The sequence below is a fragment of the Osmerus eperlanus genome, chromosome 13 (genome assembly GCF_963692335.1).
Source record: "Osmerus eperlanus chromosome 13, fOsmEpe2.1, whole genome shotgun sequence".
Classification (NCBI taxonomy): Eukaryota; Metazoa; Chordata; class Actinopteri; order Osmeriformes; family Osmeridae; genus Osmerus; species Osmerus eperlanus.
In genome coordinates, this window is record NC_085030.1 from 3,167,150 (window position 1) to 3,189,476 (window position 22,327).

Sequence of the window (22,327 nt, forward strand, 5' to 3'; positions counted from 1 at the left end):
TATCTTCCGCTCCATGAAACACATGTTAATGCTTAGTAGTAGGCTACACATATATGGTTCTTTAATGTATTTGCATTGTACAAAAATGCGTTCATTTTCAATGGGCATAAACTGGTGCAGCCCACATTTTTCAACATTAACATTTCAATATAACAAGTCGTTATGGCCTTTGGAAAAATGTTTTTTTGGGGGGAGGTGGGGTCGTGCATTATAGACCCCTGTGCCTAAGCTTTTGTCCTTAATGGAATTTTTTCCCCTTACTACTTTTACTTTTATACTTTAAGTAGTTTTGAAAACAGTACTTTTATACTTTTACTTCAGTAAAAAGCTTGAATTGATACTTCAACAAAAGTATTTTTAAACCCTACTATCTATACTTCTACTTGAGTAACGAATGTGAATACTTTTAACACCTCTGCGCACTGATAGAACGTGTACAGCACGTCACTGAATCGAATGTGTCCAATTACATTGCTGCTGCTTTGGGGCCCTTCCTCTGGGACGAGGATTTTCCAAATGGGCTAGAACACTAATTATATTTCCAGTTCACCCTGTTCTCTTCAAACAGTCGAAGGCCATTCAAAATTCAAATGAGTTCTCTCAGGAGAGCGAGAGCGTATTTCTCGAACAATTGCTCTCCCAGCTGCAGCTGTGTGTAGGTGTGTGTCTTTCAGTGTAACTCTTTTTGTACCAAGGCATGTGTGTGCACATTGTGTTTATGTGTAAGACAGCTCTTCAAGTAGACTCCTAATGAGTTTTAGTTTGTACATGGGTTTCCAGTGTGGATTTGGTTTGATCTCATACACAGACACAAACTCACACAGAGACAACACATGGGCTTACTGTATTGGTTTAGCTTGATCTCATGCACTCACACACCCACCTACACACACAAGCACACATGGCTTTACTGTGCAGATAAACCCTGATCTACCCACCTGGCTGCCTGGGTGAGGGAGTTTTGATCATAATGGTTTCCGTCTTGGTCTGACTTCACAACCTTCCTAAGTATCCATTCTAGGATAGCGACTGCATCATGTGTTCTCCATAGAGGTGGAGCTGAACCTGCAATATCACTCTCTCCAATAAATAATAGAGGAGGGCGGATCAATCCTGAAGTATCGATACTTTTGATACTGATGTTGTATCAATGCTCACATAAAAACATTGATACTAGATGTTTTATTTGTGATTTATTTAGCATGAAATGTAATGTTTGAAATAAACTTTGAAGCTAATAACATGCAGCTCTTTCCAATCTCGTATGCACATGTTACTACTCCTCCCCTGCTCGATTTTTATGTTGTCCTGCCGTCATGTGCAAGCCAGCAGAGTAGACACTTTTGGCTGTACGTAAGTGAGAGATGTTATGATGGCAGAAAGAAAGAGAAAACCTTGCAAACTGCAATGTGCGTTGGAAGGCTATTCACTACTATGGCAACACCATCAACTTGTACAAACACATTAAAACACACAACAAGGAGAATTCCAAGCCGCAAAAGAAACTAAGAGTGGAGGATAGAAATCCTTCAGACAGACCCCCAGCAGTGCCAGCACTAAGACGAAAGTCACTAGCAGAGCCCTTTCAGAGAGGTAAAGAAAATCCAGGTAGCTTTACTGCAAAGGTAACCCTTTGCAAAGGTAACCCATTGCAGTATCGCACACCCCTAATAAATAACTCCTATCACCTCAACAACCGCCTGTTCTTCATGTGTGTCATAGTATGTGATAATGTGTACAGACCATATCAACACTGTAAAACCATGTACAAACACATTGCCACTCTACAACAAAACCTGGCTGTTCCAATGGGATGGTTAGGACACACAACACAGGTACAATTGCTGTCTCACCACATACACACACACAAATGCATTGATGTAAAAAGTGGCACATTAAAGAACACACTGTGACAACCACAAGAGATACTGACAGCTGAAATGCATACAATTCAGGAGGTAACAGAAAACTGTGAATTGCAGTCAATAAACACATTTGCAAACAGAAAAACAAATCTTCAAAAGGAGTTTTGCTCCACCCGGGTCGGCCACTTACGCTGGTATGTTGAGAACCCCAAAAAACATACTTCATGTTATCAACATGAAGTATGGAGTTTAAATGGGGGAGTCAGGTGGCTGAGTGGTTAGGGAATCGGGCTAGTAATCTGAAGGTTGCTGGTTCTATTCCTGGATGTGCCAAATGAAGTTGTGTCCTTGGGCAAGGCACTTCACCCTACTTGCCTCGGGGGAATGTCCCTGTACTTACTGTAAGTCGCTCTGGATAAGAGCGTCTGCTAAATGACTAAATGTGTAAATGTAACTAACTTAGATTTTTTTTTTTTTTGATATTTGGATATATCTTTTTTTAAAGATGTTTGTTGCCATGGAGATGAATCACTATCACCATCCTCATACTCAATGATGGCTGTGTAAAAGTGCACCATCATTGTCCTTGGCAGGTTGAATTTCTTCAGCTGCCGCAGGAAGTACATCCTCTGTTGTGCTTTCTTGGTGAGGGAGCTGATATTCAGTTCCCACTTGAGGTCCTGGGAGAGGATAGTACCCAGAAAGCGGAAGGACTCCAGTGTTGACTGGAGAGTTGCACAGGGTGATGGGGGTGAGTGGGGCTGTATTCTTTCTAAAGTCCACAACCATCTCCACTGTCTTAAGAGCATTGAGCTCTAAGTTGTTCTGGCTACACCAGGGGCCTCATGTATAAACGTTGCGTACGCACAAAAAGCTTGCGTACGCTGGTTTTCACACACACGGTGTGATGTATAAAGATTTACTTGACGTGAGAATGTGCGGGCCGTCACGGAAACTTTTGAGCAGACTTGAGAATGTGCGGACCGTCCACAAAGTCTTGTCTGGCTCTGTAACATGGCGAATTCTAACTGAAAAGTGCCGAAACTCACCAAACATTACAAAATAAAGTTTCCACTTACTGTCATACGTCTATGACATTGACTATTCAAATCACATTTTCATTTTTTTTCTTCTTTTTTTTTCATTAATGTGGATGATCACATCAAAATGACAAAACCCAAACGGGAAATGCTAGCTCTATATAGGCTACTGTTTAATCCGCCACCACTTAATAACTTCTGTCAAATTTGAGGGTGTCAAACGAACGACAAATTCACTCAGGAAATCATGCTGTTACGATGCGCCACCACTCGTTTCTTCGAGTTTTACATCGGACCATTTCTTCTTAATTTCTGCCATGGTCCGGTTCTCCAAACCCACAGCATTTACGGTCCTTTAATAATAACAATAATTGTATTTGTAATGCACTTTATATTTAGCTAAATCTCAAAGTGCTACAGGTAAAAAAATAAAAATGCGCCTGACAGTTTACTCCGCCGACTTTCTTATGTTGCTAATGCCTGATGACACACCGACAAACAGGACACATTTTCTCGCCTCCCCCTGCTATTGTTAGAACCTCGATCTCACAGTCTGTGAAATTGTTATTTTGTGTTTAGACATTTTAATTCAGACAAAGAAATGACCTCAGGAGCGCATTTCTAGGTCATCTGCAAATTCATTTATGGGAGGAGGCAAGGCGGGGTCAGTGGCTCGTTCACGTGCGGTCAATCTCACGTTGATTGTGATTTATAAAGGAAAGGTGCGCAGGACCTGGCGTACGACCGGTTTTATACATGTGAATATTTCTGTGCGTAGGTACTTTTCGAGTTTTGGCCGTACGCCATCTTCTGGTATGAAAGCTGCGCAATCCTTTATACATGAGGCCCCTGGTCACCAGGTTGTCAGCTTCCCACCTGTAATCAGACTCGTCCCGTCAGAGATGAGCCCAATGAGGGTGGTGTCGTCCGCAAACTTCAGAAGTTTGACGGACGGATGACTGGAGGTGCAGCTGTTGGTGTACAGGGAGAAGAGCAGAGGGGAAAGGACGCAGCCCTGAGGAGATCCGGTGCTGATGGCCGGGAGTCAGAGACTTGTGTTCCCAGCTTAACGCACTGCTTCCTGTCAGACAGGAAGTCTGTGATCCACCTGCAGGTGGAGTCGGGCACGTTCAGCTGGGAGAGCTTGTCCTGAAGCAGGGCAGGGATGATGATGTTGAAGGCAGAGCTGAAGTCCACAAACAGGATCCTGGCGTAGGATGCTGGGGAGTCCAGGTGCTGTAGGGTGAAGTGGAGGGTCCGTGATGGCTTTGAGGTGTGCCAGCACCATGCGCTCGAAAGACTTCATTACCACAGAGGTCAGGGCGACGGGTCTGTGGTCATTAAGTCCAGTTGGCTTTGGCTTTTTGGGCACAGGGATGATGGTGGAGGACTTGAAACAGGCTGGCACATGGCATGTCTCCAGGGAGGTGTTGAAGATGTTGGTGAACACCGGAGACAGCTGGTCAGCGCACTGCTTGAGGGTGGCAGGAGAGACAGAGTCCGGCCCCGCTGCTTTGCGGGGGTTCTGCCTCTTGAACAGTCTGTTGACTTCTCTCTCTTGAATGGAGAGAGTCATCACTGTGGTGAGAGGGGGGGGGGGGGGGGAGACTGCTTGGGTGGGGATGGGTGGTTCAGGACAGTCCAATTGTCTTTCAAATCTGCAGTAGAACTCGTTCAGGTCGTTGGCCAAGCGGGAGTCGTTAGTGGTGTGGGGGGCTCTGGGCTTGTAGTTGGTGATCTGCCTGAGCCCTCTCCAGACAGAAGCAGTCGTTTGCAGAGAACTGTTTTTGTAGTCTCTCCGAGTACAGTCGTTTAGCCTCTCTCACCGCCTTGCTAAACCTGTTCTTCAACTCCTTGAATCTGTCTCTATCCCCACTCCTAAAAGCTTCCTCCTTCTCCAGCCGCAACCTTCTGAGCTTTGCAGAGAACCAGGGCTTGTTGTTGTTGAAATTCACCCTGGTGCGTGTTGGAATACAGCCCTCACAGAAACTGATGTACAACGTCACAGCCTCGGAGAGTTCATCCAGACTATTGGAAGCAGTGAACATATCGTGAACATATCCCAGTCAGTACAGTCCAAGCATGCCCGCAGATCCTTGATAGCCTCACTGGTCCACTGTTTTGATGTCCTCACAACAGGTTTACAGAGCTTCAATTTCTGCCTGTATGCAGGAATCAGGTGGACCATGGCATGGTCAGAGTGACCCAGTGCTGCTCGAGGGACAGCGTGGTAGGCATTACTGACCATAGTGTAGCAGTGATCCAGTGTTCCCTTCTCTGGTGGGGCATTTGATGAATTGTCTGTATTTGGGGAGTTCGTGGAGTTATGTAAAGCACATTGAGCTGCAATTCTTGTATGAAATTTACATTTAGTCATTTAGCAGACGCTCTTATCCAGAGCGACTTACACTAAGTACAGGGACATTCCCCCCGAGGCAAGTAGGGTGAAGTGCCTTGCCCAAGGACACAACTTCATTTTGCACGTCCAGGAATAGAACCAGCAACCTTCTGATTACTAGCCCGATTCCCTAACCGCTCAGCCACCTGACTCCCGAAATGTGCTATATAAATATCACATTTCGACTCCCCAGGGACGTATGCAAGGATACTGTTTTTGGACTTCAGCTCAGCGTTCAACACCATCATCCCAGAAGTCCTCCTCACCAAACTCACTCAGCTCACGGTGCCTGCCTCCACCTGTCAGTGGATTACAAACTTCCTGACAGACAGGAAGCAGCAGGTGAGGCTGGGATAAATTACATCCAGCACCCGGACAGTCAGCACTGGTGCCCCCCAGGGATGTGTGCTCTCCCCAATGCTCTTCTGTCTGTACACAAACGACTGCACCTCAGGAGACCCGTCTGTACAGATCCTGAAATTTGCAGACGACACAACAATCATCGGCCTCATCCGAGATGGAGATGAGTCTGCATACAGGAGGGAAGTTGATCAACTGGCCCTGTGGTGCTGTCGCTACAACCTGGAGTTGAACTTGCTCAAAACTGTGGAGATGATAGTGGACTTCAGGAGGAGCCCCCCCATCACTGCCCCCCCTCACCATACTGAACAGCACTGTGTCTGCTGTGGAATCTTTCAGGTTTCTGGGTTCCACAATCTCCCAGAACCTGAAGCAGGAGCCAAACATAAAAACCGTCATCAAAAAGGCCCAGCAGAGGATGTTCTTCCTGCGCCAGCTCAGGAAGTACAAGCTGCCTCAGGAGCTGCTGATCCAGTTTTACACTGCAGTCATTGAGTCTGTTCTCTGCACATCCATCACTGTCTGGTTTGGATCGGCCACTAAACTGGACAGAAACAGACTACAACGGACAGTCAGGTCTGCATAAATGATTATTGGTGCCGACCTGCCCACCATCCAGGACCTGTACACCTCCAGAGCTAGGAAACGGGCATGGAAAATCATTGCAGACCCCTCACACCCTGGACATAATCTGTTCCAACTCCTCCCCTCTGGCAGGTACTAAACTGTTGTGTTATACTGCATATTTTTCAGTTTAAGTACACTGAGAGCAACCAAACCTAGAAAAAAAAATCCTTGAATGTGAAAATGTACTTGGCTAATAAACATGATTCTGATCAAGCTATATGGATGTTATTGTGTCAGCGACTAGCTCTCGCCCTCTCCCATTCTCAACCCATCTCCCTTTGGCTTGGGGTTCTCGTCACCTTCTAAATCCTGTTGGCTTTTGTGGAGCAAGGTGTCGATTATCAGATGAGTCGCAGCCATGCGGCAAAAAAGTACGGAGCGGGAAAATGTTTGGTTGCCACCCATGAAGTGGCTTGGGCCATTCTTCCTGGTCTGACCCTCGAGGGATGTCACAACTCACATGTACACACACAAACACACATAGCTGTAAGCAGGAAGATAAATTGTTTGGGAATATGTATCCATCAGTGTCCAAACCATGTTCTCCCAGCGAGGGACTGTCATTGTATTTGTTCATGTAGATGTTTATGCATATGCTGCTCTGGAAATCTACCGGAAACAGTTTGTACAGAATTAGTCTGCAGCAGAATGTCTGAATTAAATAATGAATTTGGCTACAAATCTGGCAAGACATAATTTAATCTCTCTTAATCTCTTCAGATTCTGACTATTACTATTACTACTAGATTTTTGATCAATCAAAATTATTATATAATTCATTGATATAACTTGCCAATAGTCCTTTAAAAAAAATCAAATTCCATAATGAAAAACATAACTTTTTTCTTCCACTGTCAAATCTCCATCCTGCCCTCCACTGCTCAGCTGAAACATTAATAACCTGTAGCAGTTTTGTTTTCCACTGAGCTGGACAGTGCCACAGCAACAAATTGTTAATGTTTATCATAATGACAAATGTGCATGACTTTACTGCAATACATGACCTCAATTACTTCTGCATGTTAGAGGAACCATTTTGAGCAAGTGCCATTAGTAACTACAGCCTGACTGAGGGAAGGAAGGGTCAAAGAGAGAAAGACAATAGAAAGAGCAAGAAAGCAGAGACAGAACCTAGGATGAAAGAGAAGAGACAGAGAACGACAACATAGAGTGAAAGAGAGAGCAGAAAGAGAGACCAGAGAGAGCCATGGCAGAAAGAAAGAGCAGAGAGAGAGCATTATACAGATTCTGCCTGCACGATGAGAGAGATTTGGCCGGGTGAGTCACCACATTCTGAAATGCCTGGACCAATCGTAAGGTCTACAGGCCACTGGCATAGCATTACAATACCTTCCATTTGCATCCTGTGATACAGCCTTCACAGCCACTCTCCAGCAGCACAATTAACCTGTTAATTAAATTCAGTGGATATTTATCAACATGAAAAATATCTTTGAATTGCCAAATTATTGTAGTACTGGGTGCCCAGTTTGAGCTCTCTACTGAAGACAGATTCAGCCATCTTTCTTCACAGTGTCAGTTAGACTCTGTAACTGCAGTCAGCTAACTGGAGTTAACAGAACTGTCTGTTATCAAAACTGGCACAAGTAGTCGGATGACACACACTTAACATCTACATAATCACGTAACATGAGTGTTCACATTATGTCTAAATTGTTTCCATGAATTTCTGAACTATAATCCTGGGTCGTCAGGTCCATGTTTGAAATGCATTAGCCTCTTGGTCCAGCCTGATAATGTTTACATAAGTGTTATTTGTTTGACTGTTTGGGGACAAAGGTCTACCTTGCATGACCGCTTGAAAGGCTTGGACAGAGACGTTGGCGCTATGCTCTTATCTTACCATTCTACTCTAATCACAAGTCTGGTAAATTGCAAAGCAATCTCGCCGGTCAAGCATCAGTTCAAATCTTAAACGCTATTTTTGCTTTGTTGCTGAATGTGTGGTTTGTATTGTGTCCATCACACTGTTCTACAGTACCCTGGCAGGTGCAGGGATAACTGATGACTCACTTGTTAAGCTGTTCTTTTTGGGATATTGCATGGAAATAGAACAGACCATTTATTTATGTGTGCATGTGTAGCACAAGGGTTGGCGGTAGCAATGGGCAGGGATGGGCTCAGCCCACCCAAATGTGCGTCTGGGTGGGCTTCCTACAGAGACTTATCCTGTGCAATTCTAACAGCTGTCAAATTGGGGCCTGTAACATTTGATTCCCCTAGCTATGAAAACGTTTGATTTGTTGATTTATGCTGTTAGCCTGGTTCCATCGACGTAAATTAAGGAAAAGCCAGGCTTATTTTGATCAATTTAGCTTATTTCCGCGAGAGATTAGTTCCATTGCGGTGGCTTATTGGTGTCCTAGCTAAGTAACCAAGGTAATTAATACCTCTGAACTAGCAGACCGGGGGGTCTGACAATAATTCCTTCGTTAATAGTTCGTTACACAGAACTTTATTATATTAAATATTAATAAAAATTATTCACACCTTCACGAAATCCACACGCCCAACCCAAAATCCACCCTTTTAACACCCTATACAAAATTCACACCCCATTCAAGTCCTATCTGCCAGAAACCAAAGACTAGAAATTAGTTCCCTTATCCAGAGACCTGGGTTTTTACCTGCCTGTTTCTACATCTGTTTGTCCCCCTCACCTGTTGCTTCAGCTGGCTCTCTCACAGCAGCATGTTGGATGCTGTCCTCCTCTCTTACTCTTTCTTCAATGCCTAACGAATCTATCTCTTTCTCTCCCTGACCCTGTCTTTCTACTTGAGCAGCAGACAAACTATAGAGGGTACAATTTCTGGGGAAATTGTAGTGTGTGCTTGCTTGCGTCGGTTGCAGATGGGTCCGTTTATTATGAAACAAGCCGAACTCCCTTTGAAACAAGCTATTCTAATGACGTTGTCACCTTAAACTGTACTTAAACTGTCACGCAGTATTTTTCAGATGGAATCGCGATTCAAACAGTACCATCTGCTAACTGAAAATATGCCCCCAAACACGTAAATAAGCTTTATATTTATTTAGGGGGAAATGGCTAATTCAAAAGAAGTTTGCTGGAAGCGATCATTGTCAGTAAAAAAGCCAAAAGCGACCATTTGGTCTCAGTCTAGAGCCCTGCGTGGAGAAGCTGAATTGTGCTATGAGCAAGCTAGCATAGCTGCTGTTGCTCAGCGCCCCATTATTCCAAAATGCCTGAAAATTGGTATACATGCCTTATTTCTCATGGGGAACAAAAAAGCCTCAAGAACCCATAAGGTCCGCCATGATAGATTTTGCTGTACTGTCCAAATTTGGTACAACCTTCAAAACCCTTCTCCTCATGAATCATAGATCCAATCGACTTGAAAATTGTTACAGATTTGTAGAACACATGTCTTTCTATAGGGTCAAATTGAATAAGGAATGCAATACGAAATGGCTGAAAGAAGTGTATTTATGTAAATGTCCACATTGCCACAATATCTTTGTGTTAATAAATCAAATATAATTTTGACTAATGGTTTTTCAAACCTTTGTGCCTTCAAGATGACATCATTCTGAAGTACCATACGCAATTTCACCTTGATATGTCAATATATGATTAAATTCAATTGAATTGTTCCATAGCGCACATGCTCCAAATTCTCAGACTCATCCTGCCCCTTGACACTAGGGTGACCACCTGTCGCGCTTTGCGTTGTGTCGCACAGCATTATCACCCTTTGCCCCGCACGTCGCATATTGAAAATGCTGTGCGATACAGCGCAAAGCGGGACAGGTGGTCACCCTACTTGATACATGCGCGAGCATGGCGATACACACACACACATGCTTTCTGAAAATTGTGTGCTGACCAAGCCCCCACCCTCGGTTTTTAGCTCCTGTTTCATTTTGCTTCCAATCGCAGCTCGCCATTACGAATATAAATTATTTTTCGGCGGCCATTGTTGTTTTCAACTGGAGTCGCCTGATAGCCGTGTTGGAGGCAGCCATGTTTTGGTTGCATCATGTTCACCATTTTATTTATAGTTCGATAAATTCTACCCCCGAAAAGGGCAGGGCAGCCTCAAGAGATGTGGGAATTGTGCTTTTAGCCAGATGGTCCTATTATTTTTGTGATTTGTGGAAAAGCAATTTGAGTGAGAGTGAATTGTTTTGACGTTAGCCTCAGAGTTACCCTTACAAAAAAAGAAGTATATTAAAGTATACTATAAGTATACTAAAATAGATAGTATGGATAGTACACTTTTAGTTCACTTTTGATATACTTTTAAGAAGTATGCTTAGAAAATAGTTCACTTTTGATATACTTTTAAGAAGTATACTTAGAAAATAGTTCACTTTTGATATACTTTTAAGAAGTATGCTTAGAAACAGAAAATGGTATGCATTTATTCTGGAGTAGGATGTACGTTTTCTATTATTATACAGCAAAAACAGTCAAAATAATTTTAAAGTACATTACAGGTTAAATTTTTTAGATCCATCTCATTCTAATTCTTATTCTCAGTCTATGAAAATCTATTATGCATTGCACATTGAATCTTTTTTGGTACTGAAGCTGTAACCTTAATTACTGCCAAAACATTCTGAAGCCCTATAATCTTATACTAATAATTATCAATTGGAGTATTAATGGAAAAAACGAAAAAGCTACTTGAGAAAGAAGCAGACAGAAGGGTGGCATTATGCATTTGAAGGTTATACTGTCAAACTGACTGAAGAACGAAATAACGACGTGAAAAAATGAAGATAGCGTGGCTCATTGGCTGGTCAATTCCCATGATGCATGATGCAAGGTGGTAAATAGTGTTAAAATGTGCTGATAAATTTGCCTTTTGTTCGAAATACAAATGTAATCTTCATCAATTTCGTTTTTTAAATGTGTCTGCTTAGAATGTAGTGTTTTGTTGCGTGTTCATTGTTGTGGTGGTTTACCATTGTAACTATGAGTTAAATGACTGTTACGTTTCATAAGAAGAGCTGGATTCTTTTAATGCTTGCGCAGTGAATAGCTTCTTTCAGCTAAGAATCTGCAGTGTAACTTTGCAAGGGTCCCCGTTCTCGCTAAGTGACTTATAATCTGAGGCGTTTGAGGGGCTCCTAAACATTATAATATATTAGTAAGTAATAGTAAAATTACATTTATTAAGTTTACTTCTTGAAGTACTTACATTAATTGAAAGTGCACTTGAAAGTATTGCAAAGTATACTTTGAGGCTCTTTAGGAAGTATACTTCATGAACTGAAAGTGCACTTCACAGGTTACTTTAGAGTATTCCAAGGTATACTTTTAAGTACTTTGGGAAGTATACTTTATGAACTGAAAGTGCACTACACTTGCTACTTTACAGTATTCAAAAGTAAACCTTGAAATACACTATAAGTGTACTTTAAAGTGTACTAAGTGACCTAAAAAGTGGGCCAATTCAGTTTACTTAGTACAAAAATAGTATATAAATAAGTACACTGCTAGTATACTTTAAGTACCATGATAATAGTATACTTTTTATACTAAGTATACTTACAAAATAAAAATATGAAGTATACTTCTTTTTTGTAAGGGATTGCTAGTTTCTGCTCCACCATTTCCACCGTAGTGTAATAATAAATATAATTTAGGACAGCAATTACATTTTTGTGTTATCCTTTCGCATTACACACATTTAGTCAATGTTCTTAAACTCAACCGATTATTGTCATTTTACCATACTGTTCATATTGAACAGACATCAGTGTTTACTTGGAAAGATTACTGTATATTTCCAATTTTGAATTGTATATTTCCACTTTTGAATTGTATTTCCATCATAAGTTTGGTCTTTAATTTCATTTGGAAGTGGTATTAAAAGGTCTTAAAAAGTCCTACATTTAACTTGTTTATACCTGTAGACACCCTGTGAAGCCCCCACCCCCCACTGCAGAGACAGTTGGTGACAGAGAGGTGCAGACATTAAGTTAAACCTGCCTTAAGATTAGAGTAACAAATAAAGACTAAATGTGTAAATGGATGTTGAAACTCAGTTCCCTGAGTTGGTGCATGTCAGTTTAGGCAAAGATAGCCTTTTAAACCTCTAGGTTTAAAAATAATTTAGATTTGATTGAAACTCTTTTATACATTTATAGTTGGATTTGACATTTAACAGACATTTAATTCATTTAGCAAGTTGTTTAACTCAAACAACCATAACACAGTACATATGGTATACAAAGCTGCAGTCAGATTTGGCAAAATTGTTAGCTTGGATGTTATCTTTACATATAGATGGGGTCTTGATGATGATGCGCACGCAGCTTCAAGGAAGAAAGACGCGTTCAATTTCACTTTTACTGTACCCTACACCTTTAATGTTCCCGCCATCCCCCCCTTTCTGAATAAGGTTCGACTGATCTGATTTGTTGATTTATGTTGCTATGAAAACCAGTTTAGCCAAGCTACCCATACAAAAAAGAAGTATACTTCAAGTTTATTTTGTAAGTATACTTAGTATAAAAAGTATACTATTATCATGGTACTTAAGAGTATACTAGCAGTGTACTAAAAGTGTACTTATTTATATACTATTTTTGTACTAAGTAAACTGAATTGGCCCACTTTTTAGGTCATTTAGTAAACTTTAAAGTACACTTACAGTGTATTTGAGGTTTACTTTTGAATACTGTAAAGTAGCCTGTGTAGTGCACTTTCAGTTCATAAAGTATATCTCCTAAAGTACTTCAAAGTATACTTTTCAATACTTTCAAGCGCACTTTCAATGAATGTAAGTACGTCAAGAAGTAAACTTAATAAATGTCAATTTACTCTGATTTACTAATATACTTATATGTTTAGAGGCCCTTCACACGCCGCTGATCTTGCGTCGCCAAGTAGGGGGAGTCAGTTGGCTGAGCGGTGAGGAAGTCGGGCTAGTAATCTGAAGGTTGCCAGTTCGATTCCCGGTCATGCAAACTGACGTTGTGTCCTTGGGCAAGGCACTTCACCCTACTTGCCTCGGGGGAATGTCCCTGTACTTACTGTAAGTCGCTCTGGATAAGAGCGTCTGCTAAATGACTAAATGTAAATGTAAGTAACACCACAGATCCGTAGCTGAAAATAGCTCATTATTGTGTATAGGCCTACACTTAAGATGAAATAATCCAGCTCCTCTTATGAAACGTAACACTCATTTAACTCATGGTTACAATGGTAAACCGGCACAACAATGACAGTTACCACGCAACAAAACACTACATTCTAAGCAGACACATTTAAAAAAACGAAATTCATGAAGTTACATTTGTATTTCGAACAAATGGAAAACTTATCGGCAAATTTTTACATTATTTACCGCCTTGCATCATGGGAATTGACCAGCCAATGAGCCACGCTATCTTCGTTTTTTCACATCCTTATTTCGTTCTTCAGTCAGTTTGACAGTATAACCTTCAAATGCACAATGCAACCCTTGTCTGCTTCTTTCTCAAGTAGCTTTTTCGTTTTTTCCATTAATACTCCAATTGATAATTATTAGTATAAGAGTATAGGGCTTCAAAATGTTTTTGCAGTAATTAAGGTTACAGCTTCAGTACGAAAAAAGATTCAATGTGCAATGCATAATAGATTTTCCTAGACATGAATAATTACAATGAGATGGTTCTAAAGAATTTAACCTGTAATGTACTTAAAAATTATTTTGACTGTTTTTGCTGTATAATAATAGACAACGTACATCCTACTCCAGAAGAAATGTATACAATTTTAAGTTTCGAAGCATACTTAGTATATCAAAAGTGAACTATTATCTAAGTATACTTCTTAAAAGTATATCAAAAGTGAACTATTTTCAAAGCATACTTAAAAGTATATCAAAAGTGAACTATTTTCAAAGCATACTTCTTAAAAGTATATCTAAAGTGAACTAAAAGTGTACTATCCATATTTTAGTATATACTTGTATATACTAAAATTAAAAAAATATACTATACTATATTATATACTTTAATATACTTATTTTTTGTAAGGGTAACTAACATTGTTTTAGCTAGCTTGCATTACCATTCAATCGCTAACACAACATTAGTAAAAACAGCTTGCTAATCGGGTAGAACTTGTTAATGCAGGAGACCCCGAGACCTTAGCGCGTCACAAGCACCTCGTCATATCACGCAGTCGGAGCACAGCTAGATAATCAGCGTCAGCGCTCTTGGGTACACAGCATGCAATGCGGCATGTCAAAAAACGCAAAGACTTAGAAAAACAGTTAGGTTACAACAGCCATGCGAGGGATATCAGTTGTTGTGTTTGTTCAGTTAGATGTTTGTAATGTTATTGTTTGTTAGTTAATATAATCTTGTTGGTCACCCTGAGTGTGCATGTTGTGTATTTTAATGGGATCAGAGTGTCGGCTACTTTACCATCACAAGTAGCACTCGCAAGGAGCTGATTGTGGGATATGCCCTATCCAAGTAGTCTACGAGGTTATTCTTGATAGTGGATTGACTGAAGTTCTGGAAAGAGATCTACTCAAGAATAGAGTAAATAGTTGTGGTTTTCAAGCAATCTTTGAGAAAGTTTGAAAACAGAGTTGTGGTTAATATATTTTGATTGTGGGAGACAATTTTGGAACTACATCTGAACTTCATGCGGCTGCTGCAGCATTTCTCCTTTGGCGTGACCTGCGCTGGGAGAGAGGGAAACAGCATGGATGGGGATAGTGTGCGGGCAGATGTCTCTATATAGGGTGAAATGGAATGAGAAATGCAATACAAAATGTCTGAAAGGGGTGTATTTATGTAAATGTCCACATTGCCTCAATATCTTTGTGTCAATAAATCAAATGTAATTTTGACTGATGGTTTTTCAAACCTAATAGGGTTCAAGATGACATCACTCTGATGTACCATGCACAATTTTATGCAATTTTACCTTGAAATGTCAACCGTTTCTTTGTCCCAAAGCTGACCAAAGCTAATACTCAGCCCTTTCTACTCATACACTCTCAACAGTTGGTGTGTAGCAGAGAGGATAGAGAGACTGACTTTGTAAGCTTATGCTCATGAGTTCAAATCCCCATTCAGCCTATTGTTGTTGGCCAAACAGGAAGTAGTTTTGCTCTCTTGTTGTCCAACTCTCCATCTTCAACAGTGTACATGTTTATAATATTTTGCAATTTTGCAGAGGAACCCGCATCGCTGCTTGCAGCTATATTTGAAATTGTATTTGGTGTTCTTCATTGCCTACAAATAGAAATCTAACAAAGAGTATGCTTATCGGCTATTGTTCCTACAATTTACATGATTCACCTGTGACCATGTCCTGTAACTGGTGTTTCAGCAAATCTATTTCAAGATTGTAGGGGGTCAATATTGACCAAACAATTAACATTAACCAAATAATGCCAATACCAATGGAATTACAGTTACTTGACTCTATGGGTTAAACCAGAACAAGAATGGTCAAAGTAAGGTTAAATAATATAATAATTTAATCATATTGCAAATAAATGAAATCAATGAAGGGTAACTCTTACCTACTCTACCATGATTATTGTAAACCAGAGATAGAAAGCGAGAGGTGAGGAAGAAGGAGTAGGACAAGCCAGAGCTGAGGAGAAGGTCTAAGGAGATCAAGAATCCACAGATGCTTCACAATTCCTTTGATACCCCAAGAACGGCTGTTCAAATAAATTGCAGTATCTGCATTATTCATTACAAACTTACAAAAAGTAAAGATTTAGCATTCCTGTGAATCAATAAACTCATATTTAGTTGTATAACCACGGATTTGGGGACCGCTTCACATCTGTGCTGCATGGAGTCGACCAACTTCTGGCACCTGTAAACGGGTATTCCAGCCCAGGATGATTTTACAACCTTCCACAGTTCCTCTGCATTTCTTGGTTTTGCCTCAGAAACAGCATGTTTGATGTCACCCCACATGTTTTCTATTGGATTAAGGTCCGGGGATTGGGCAGGCCACTTTTGTTGGTCCGGAACCATTAATCGTCTGAACACTTCTGAAAATCGACTAATCTAAATTTGAAACTTTTTTTTTTTTCTGTCACAATGTCACAAATGTCACAATGTTTCTCATCAAACCATTTTGTGTGATGTTTTACCTCAATGTTTTAAGAGATAATTTGAAAGAAATACATACGTAAGAAGGGATATTGACAACTAGACAATAGGGGTGGGCGGTATACCGGTATGAACGTGAATACCGGGATTGGCGTTCACAATATATTAATAAATGTATTAAGCAAAGTGTTTCTGTTTGGTCTAAAATATAAGTCAAGTGATACAGCCAGTGGGCTAGTTCAAATTTGTATCTTTTACAAAAAAAAAAACATTTCAGCATGGACGCTGCATGCATTGTGCCAGCCAATGAAAGTCAACACACAAGCTAGCGCAACTCAAATAATGCCAGTGGGGTTGATTTGCCGGACGAAGAATTGGTATAAAAAAGGGGTGTCGTTTGGAAATGTTTTGGTTTCAAGTTATTCGACATCGACCAACAAACAGTAGCCTACTCCAAAATTTCCGAGCATCATCACTTTCACAGAGGTTTGAACAAGGCAAGACAATGTTGTTACTACCTAGTGCTTACTTAATATACTTAAACCTTAAAAAGGGTTAGGTTGCGGCTGGTCTGGTTTGTTATATGTTTTTTATTTATATTGGGAAACCACAAAGACTGGCTCGAGATACTGCAAAGACTGCGGCTTATGTGTATTAGAGTCCCGCAAAGACTGCGGCCTGTGATTTGGTATTTATATTGGGGAACCACAAAGACTGTGGCTCGAGATACTGCAAAGACTGTGTCTTGAGATACCGCAAAGACTGAGGCTTGTTTTTTTGTTGTTACATAATAATAATAATAAAAAATTATTATTGTTTTTATTGATTTTATGTAAAGCACCTTGAGCTGCAATTCTTGTATGAAATGTGCTATATAAATAAAGTCTTATATTATTTACATTTACATTTATTCATTTAGCAGACGCTTTTATCCAAAGCGACTTCCAAGAGAGAGCTTTACAAAGTGCATAGGTCACTGATCATAACAACAAGATAGCCACAAAACATCGCGAGTAGCCAAAACATGAAGCACACATTGTGAACAACCAAAGTAAGTGCCAAAGGGAAGAACCATAAGAGCATGTAGTTAAACAAGTTACAATTAAACAACATGAACCGCTATAAGTGCAAGTGTACCTGTGGAAAAAGCAAGCAACAATAATAAAAACAATATATCACAGCGAGTACAAAAGTTTAAATCAGTTACCACTAACCACAAGAGCAACAAGTCTCTAAGCAAGAGTCATTGTGATCCTTGAGGAAACTAACATCGGGTCAAGCGAACCATTCCTAAGTACCGTTGTACTCCCGGAACAAGTGCGTCTTGAGCCTTTTCTTGAAGGTGGAGAGACAGTCAGTGTCTCTGATGGAGGTGGGGAGTTGATTCCACCACTGGGGGGCCAGACAGGAGAAGAGCTTGTGTTGGGACCGGGCGGTCTTGAGCGGTGGGACCACCAGGCGGTTGTCTGAAGAAGACCGTAGGTGACGGGTGGGGGTGTAAGGCTGGAGGAGAGACTTGATGTAGACGGGTGCAGTCCCGTTCACTGCTCGGAAGGTCAATACCAGGGTAGCCAGTGGAGAGAGATGAGGAGCGGTGTAACATGGGAGCGTCTGGGTAGATTGTAGACCAGGCGGGCCGCTGCGTTCTGAATCCTCTGAAGAGGGCGGGTTGCACATGCTGGGAGACCAGCGAGCAGCGAGTTGCAAAAGTCCAACTTGGAGAGGACAAGTGCTTGGACTAGCAGCTGGGTGGAGTGCTCAGACAGGTATCTCCTGATCTTCCGAATGTTGTAGAGGGTGATTCTACACGACCGGGAGACCGCAGCAATGTGGGCCGTGAGGGAGAGCTTGTCGTCCATGGTAACCCCAAGGTTCCTGGCAGAGGATGAAGGGGTCACCGTCGCAGATCCCAGGGTGATTGAGAGATCGTGGGAGATGGAGGGTTTAGCCGGGATGATGAGAAGTTCTGTTTTGGCGAGGTTCAGCTGGAGGTGATATTATATTACACTCTGTAAGTTGTGTCGTTGAATTGTGCTAACCAAAGGTGGAAACACTAGCAATCTTTTTAACCACCTAAAAGCCATGCATGTGCGCGAATATGAACAATCTACCAGAATGTGTTTAACAAATCAAATGCCAGGTTGGTTAGAATTGTGAAATGTTTATTTTAGGCCAACAGAATCGAGTATTCAGCCATCTAATAATTGTTTATAGCTAACTCACTATAAATACTTAACAGAATTTTCTTGTGATCCCATAAACGTAGGCTACTGTTGAACGCTAAAGTTGCTTTTCCGTGGCAAAGCACTGCAAAAGTCGAAAAAATTCAACTCATGATTTACGGAGTTACCCAATCCAAATCCATCCGAGTGCGTTAGATTAGCCGCTGCGGTGCGGATTGCATTGTCATGACATTTTAAGAATAACTAATATATCGTGATATATACAGTTACCGTCAGTGCTTACGAATTATACCGTGATAAACATTTTAGGCCATACCACCCAGACCTACTAGAAAAACATAAATGTACAAACATTTTCCCGATCTGACTCAATGTAGCTGCTGGACATTCCAGATTCAGCCGCTATAAAATTTGCTCTTACTAATAATAAGCCTTGTGTCACCGGTCCTGTGATGCCGATATAATAAAAAATGGCTGATTGGTTATTATTTATTATCTCTTAGAATGTACTACAAATTTAAAATATAGTTTGTTTAACATGCAAATCATCAGAGCGTGCTGATCATCATGATCTGTTCTAAATAAAATGCAGATGGTTAGACCTACAGTAGCACAGCATAAGCAGACATAACATTTCTGAAACATAAAAATCCTAGGCCTATATGCTACACACTGTAAAATAATGATCCGATGGCCAATTTACGGTTTTCAAGTGGTACATCCAGGGGCGGATTAAGGTGGTCAGGGGCCACTAGGCTGCTCTTTGTGTGAGCCCCCCCTTAAACATTGTGCTTTACTAGAACAATATATTTAGTGCCATACATGGTCCACATGCAAATAAGGTGAACTAGCATACACACACATTGAGACAGCCAATACTACAGTGTTTTCTTTACATTCCTACAAGTGGTGGACCACAACAGTAAGAAAAGGACCACCACACCACATAGGTAAAATGGAAAATTGAACAGTATTCAAACATAAGTCAAACGAATCATTAGCCGATGATAATAATGAGAGAAGTGTATAGCTTATAAGTTCCCAACTAATACACTTCTTTCATTTTTGCAATACTTGGACGATGCCGTCAATAAATAAAGAACAATAACTGTTTTGCCAGGATAAGTGGATCTATCAAATCCTTAGATGCAAAATGCAAATCCAAATGCTTATGTTGTCCCTGTGTGTAAATATATGCTACTGACAGGCTGACCCGCTAACCCAAAACACCCTTTGCTGGGTTGCTACACTATTTTTTATCAACGAAGTGATCATTGTCAGCCCGGGATATTGTTGGGCTACGCATTTATATACCAAATGCAGTCTAACCGCAACTTGTGTAACATCCTTTATAATAAATGCAATTTTTCTGAATGATTGAAGGGCTGGACAACAAACGTTGAAATGAAATAATCCAGGACAAACCACATGGAAATGGACTAAGGCAAGTTCATTTTCCTACCTTGCCTTAAGATCCGTGTAAGAAGCGCCATCTAGTGACCATTAAGTGTCAGTAACAACGTCCCTGTCTGTAGACACAGGCCAATTTGACCCCTAACGGCGCTAGAAGTAGGGAAAATGGATTGGCGCTTGTAGTGTTAAAGGGGTCATTGACTTAAAAACCGAGTTTACCTTGACATAGTTGAATAACGACAATTCGGTGGGTAAACAGGACATACAGTGAACATAAAAGTCCATTGACTCCTCTTTCCTATGCAAATCTCACAATTTGAAACTACTGCCGTATAACGGTTGGTTTAAAAAAATCTCCACCTTTTTTGGCTCTGACAATATAAAGCAGGATTTGCTAAGCCACTGTTGCTGAAAAGAGGTGCTGTTCCGACTGCATGCTCATCACAACCGCAAGCTGTAAGTATGATTTTGTCGCTAACAGTTATTAGCAATGCTAACGTATCCTGTATCTAGCATAGTCTCTTAATTGGAAAAAAGTTGATGGACCAAGAATCGGTATGTGGGTTAAAGAATTGGCCTCAAACATGTCAATGGAAAAGATAACGTATATTCTTAGATGTAAACAAAATGTTTTCGATAATATCTGGGGACCTTTTATGTACTTCTTAAGACATAATATTAATGTTGGTAACTTGCTTCAGCAAGAACAGGCTCTGGGGGAGTAGGACACCTATCTGATTATGTACATTGACTAGTAGGAAAAACCACAACAAAAAAACACTTTATTCAGTCTGTAAAATATACTTTTGTGTTTCTTTTTATTATGTTTTGAACTTAATTATTATTTAGTTACTTTATTATTATGGGAGGGGGGGAATGGGGTGAAAATGTTTGCTGTGTATTGCTCTATTGTTGTACAATTGGATGTGGTTTGCAAACTGAAAATCAATAAATACATTGTTAAAAAAAAATCTAGTTAAAAGAAGTGTTTCTTTTGACATCTGGCAGCGCATTTTTTCAATCAAGGATATTTCCACAGTTCACCAGTCACAAATCACTACGCCAGCGTCTGATACAGCGCCAGCGACGGAAGACAAGAGCATCATATTACAGTTATCGTTTTAAGGTTTAGCATTGGTGTTGAGGCTTCCTGAACAAAATGTTGTGAAAGTTGAGTTGTTGGGACGCAGAACCATAGAAAAAGATGCATATTGGCAATTTAGTTCCATAACAGATTAAGATGAGAAATGTCTCTGTTTTTGTTTAGCACTTAGCACTACCTTAGTAGCTAACAGCGCAGTTCCTACTGTGGTGTACTTGATTCAATTGAGTTTTTTTCATTTTCATTTATATAGCACACTTTAAAACAACAACAGTATAATTTAGCCATTTGAATTCTATTGTAATGACCTGACTAGGTCAGAAAGGAATAATCGTCCAGGCATAAGATGAAGTTCCCGAATTAACGTTTATCAACCACAAGGGTACACAGGCTACTAGTAAGCAAAACAGCTGTTTGGCCCTAGCCCACGCTAAATAAAAGAAAGGTAGCCCATAAAACAATAGTCACCGTCTCTTGTGAAACCTAGACGTAACAGAAAGAACAGACGCTAAACCTGGTCTTAACTTCGAATGCGCCAACCCCCCTCCATGCCCTTTCGCCAACCACCAGGATGCCCGGCATCCGAACATTCCGGGCATTCCCGTGATTTGCAGATAGCAGGTTGATTGGCATTATCGGACCCTGCGAACACTACTGGTGAACAACCAACTAACAGCCTAACATAAAACGCACGTCTTTCTGTGTGGGTCGCTACACTATTTTTGTACTTTAACTGCTAAGATTCCTTGATGAGTTATCAATCTATTAACGATTAACACTGCAATCAGATTGCTACTCTGTTTGCTTTTTTATAATGCCTGTTTGAAATACGTATTTCAGAGTAGGGCTGATGATCTAGTAACTTAAAGGCTGGTAGTTGATTGAAGATAATAAAGGGGATATGTTTAAGATTGAGATTGGACTCAAATGTGGCTAATTGGATGTGTAGGCCAACATGTTATTTTTGCTTAGGGTTCACTTCAAACATTAAAAGAAAGGGTGAGATAGCAGACTTCTTCAAAAATCTGAGCAAACAGGATCAGGTGGAAATAGACCCCAGTCCTTGCACCACCCCAAGACCTCAGAGAGGCTCCCTCCCCGAGGCTACAGGCACAAGGTCAGAGCATACCAGGCAGTCAGTCACATGCCAAGTTTAGCTTGTGTTTGTAGGCCACACATGTAAGCCAACACAAAAGTTTTTTTCCGATTAAGCCTCACTTTAAAATGTTGGTTGTTGATTCATGAGTGTTCTTGTTTTGATGGCTGTGGCA

The 22,327-nt window shown here is 40.7% G+C and overlaps 2 protein-coding genes across 3 annotated transcripts in view; both read right to left on the reverse strand.

Annotated features, from left to right (window-relative positions):
- The window catches only part of gcna (germ cell nuclear acidic peptidase), a 387,394-nt gene extending 378,403 nt beyond the window's left edge, over window positions 1-8,991 (reverse strand). Inside the window, exon 1 of the mRNA XM_062475804.1 lies at window positions 8,972-8,991. The gene's annotated coding sequence lies outside the window, so the exon portion shown is untranslated. The remainder of the gene's footprint in view (window positions 1-8,971) is intronic.
- The window catches only part of frmpd3 (FERM and PDZ domain containing 3), a 300,032-nt gene that overhangs the window by 249,856 nt on the left and 27,849 nt on the right, over window positions 1-22,327 (reverse strand). The window lies entirely within an intron of this gene.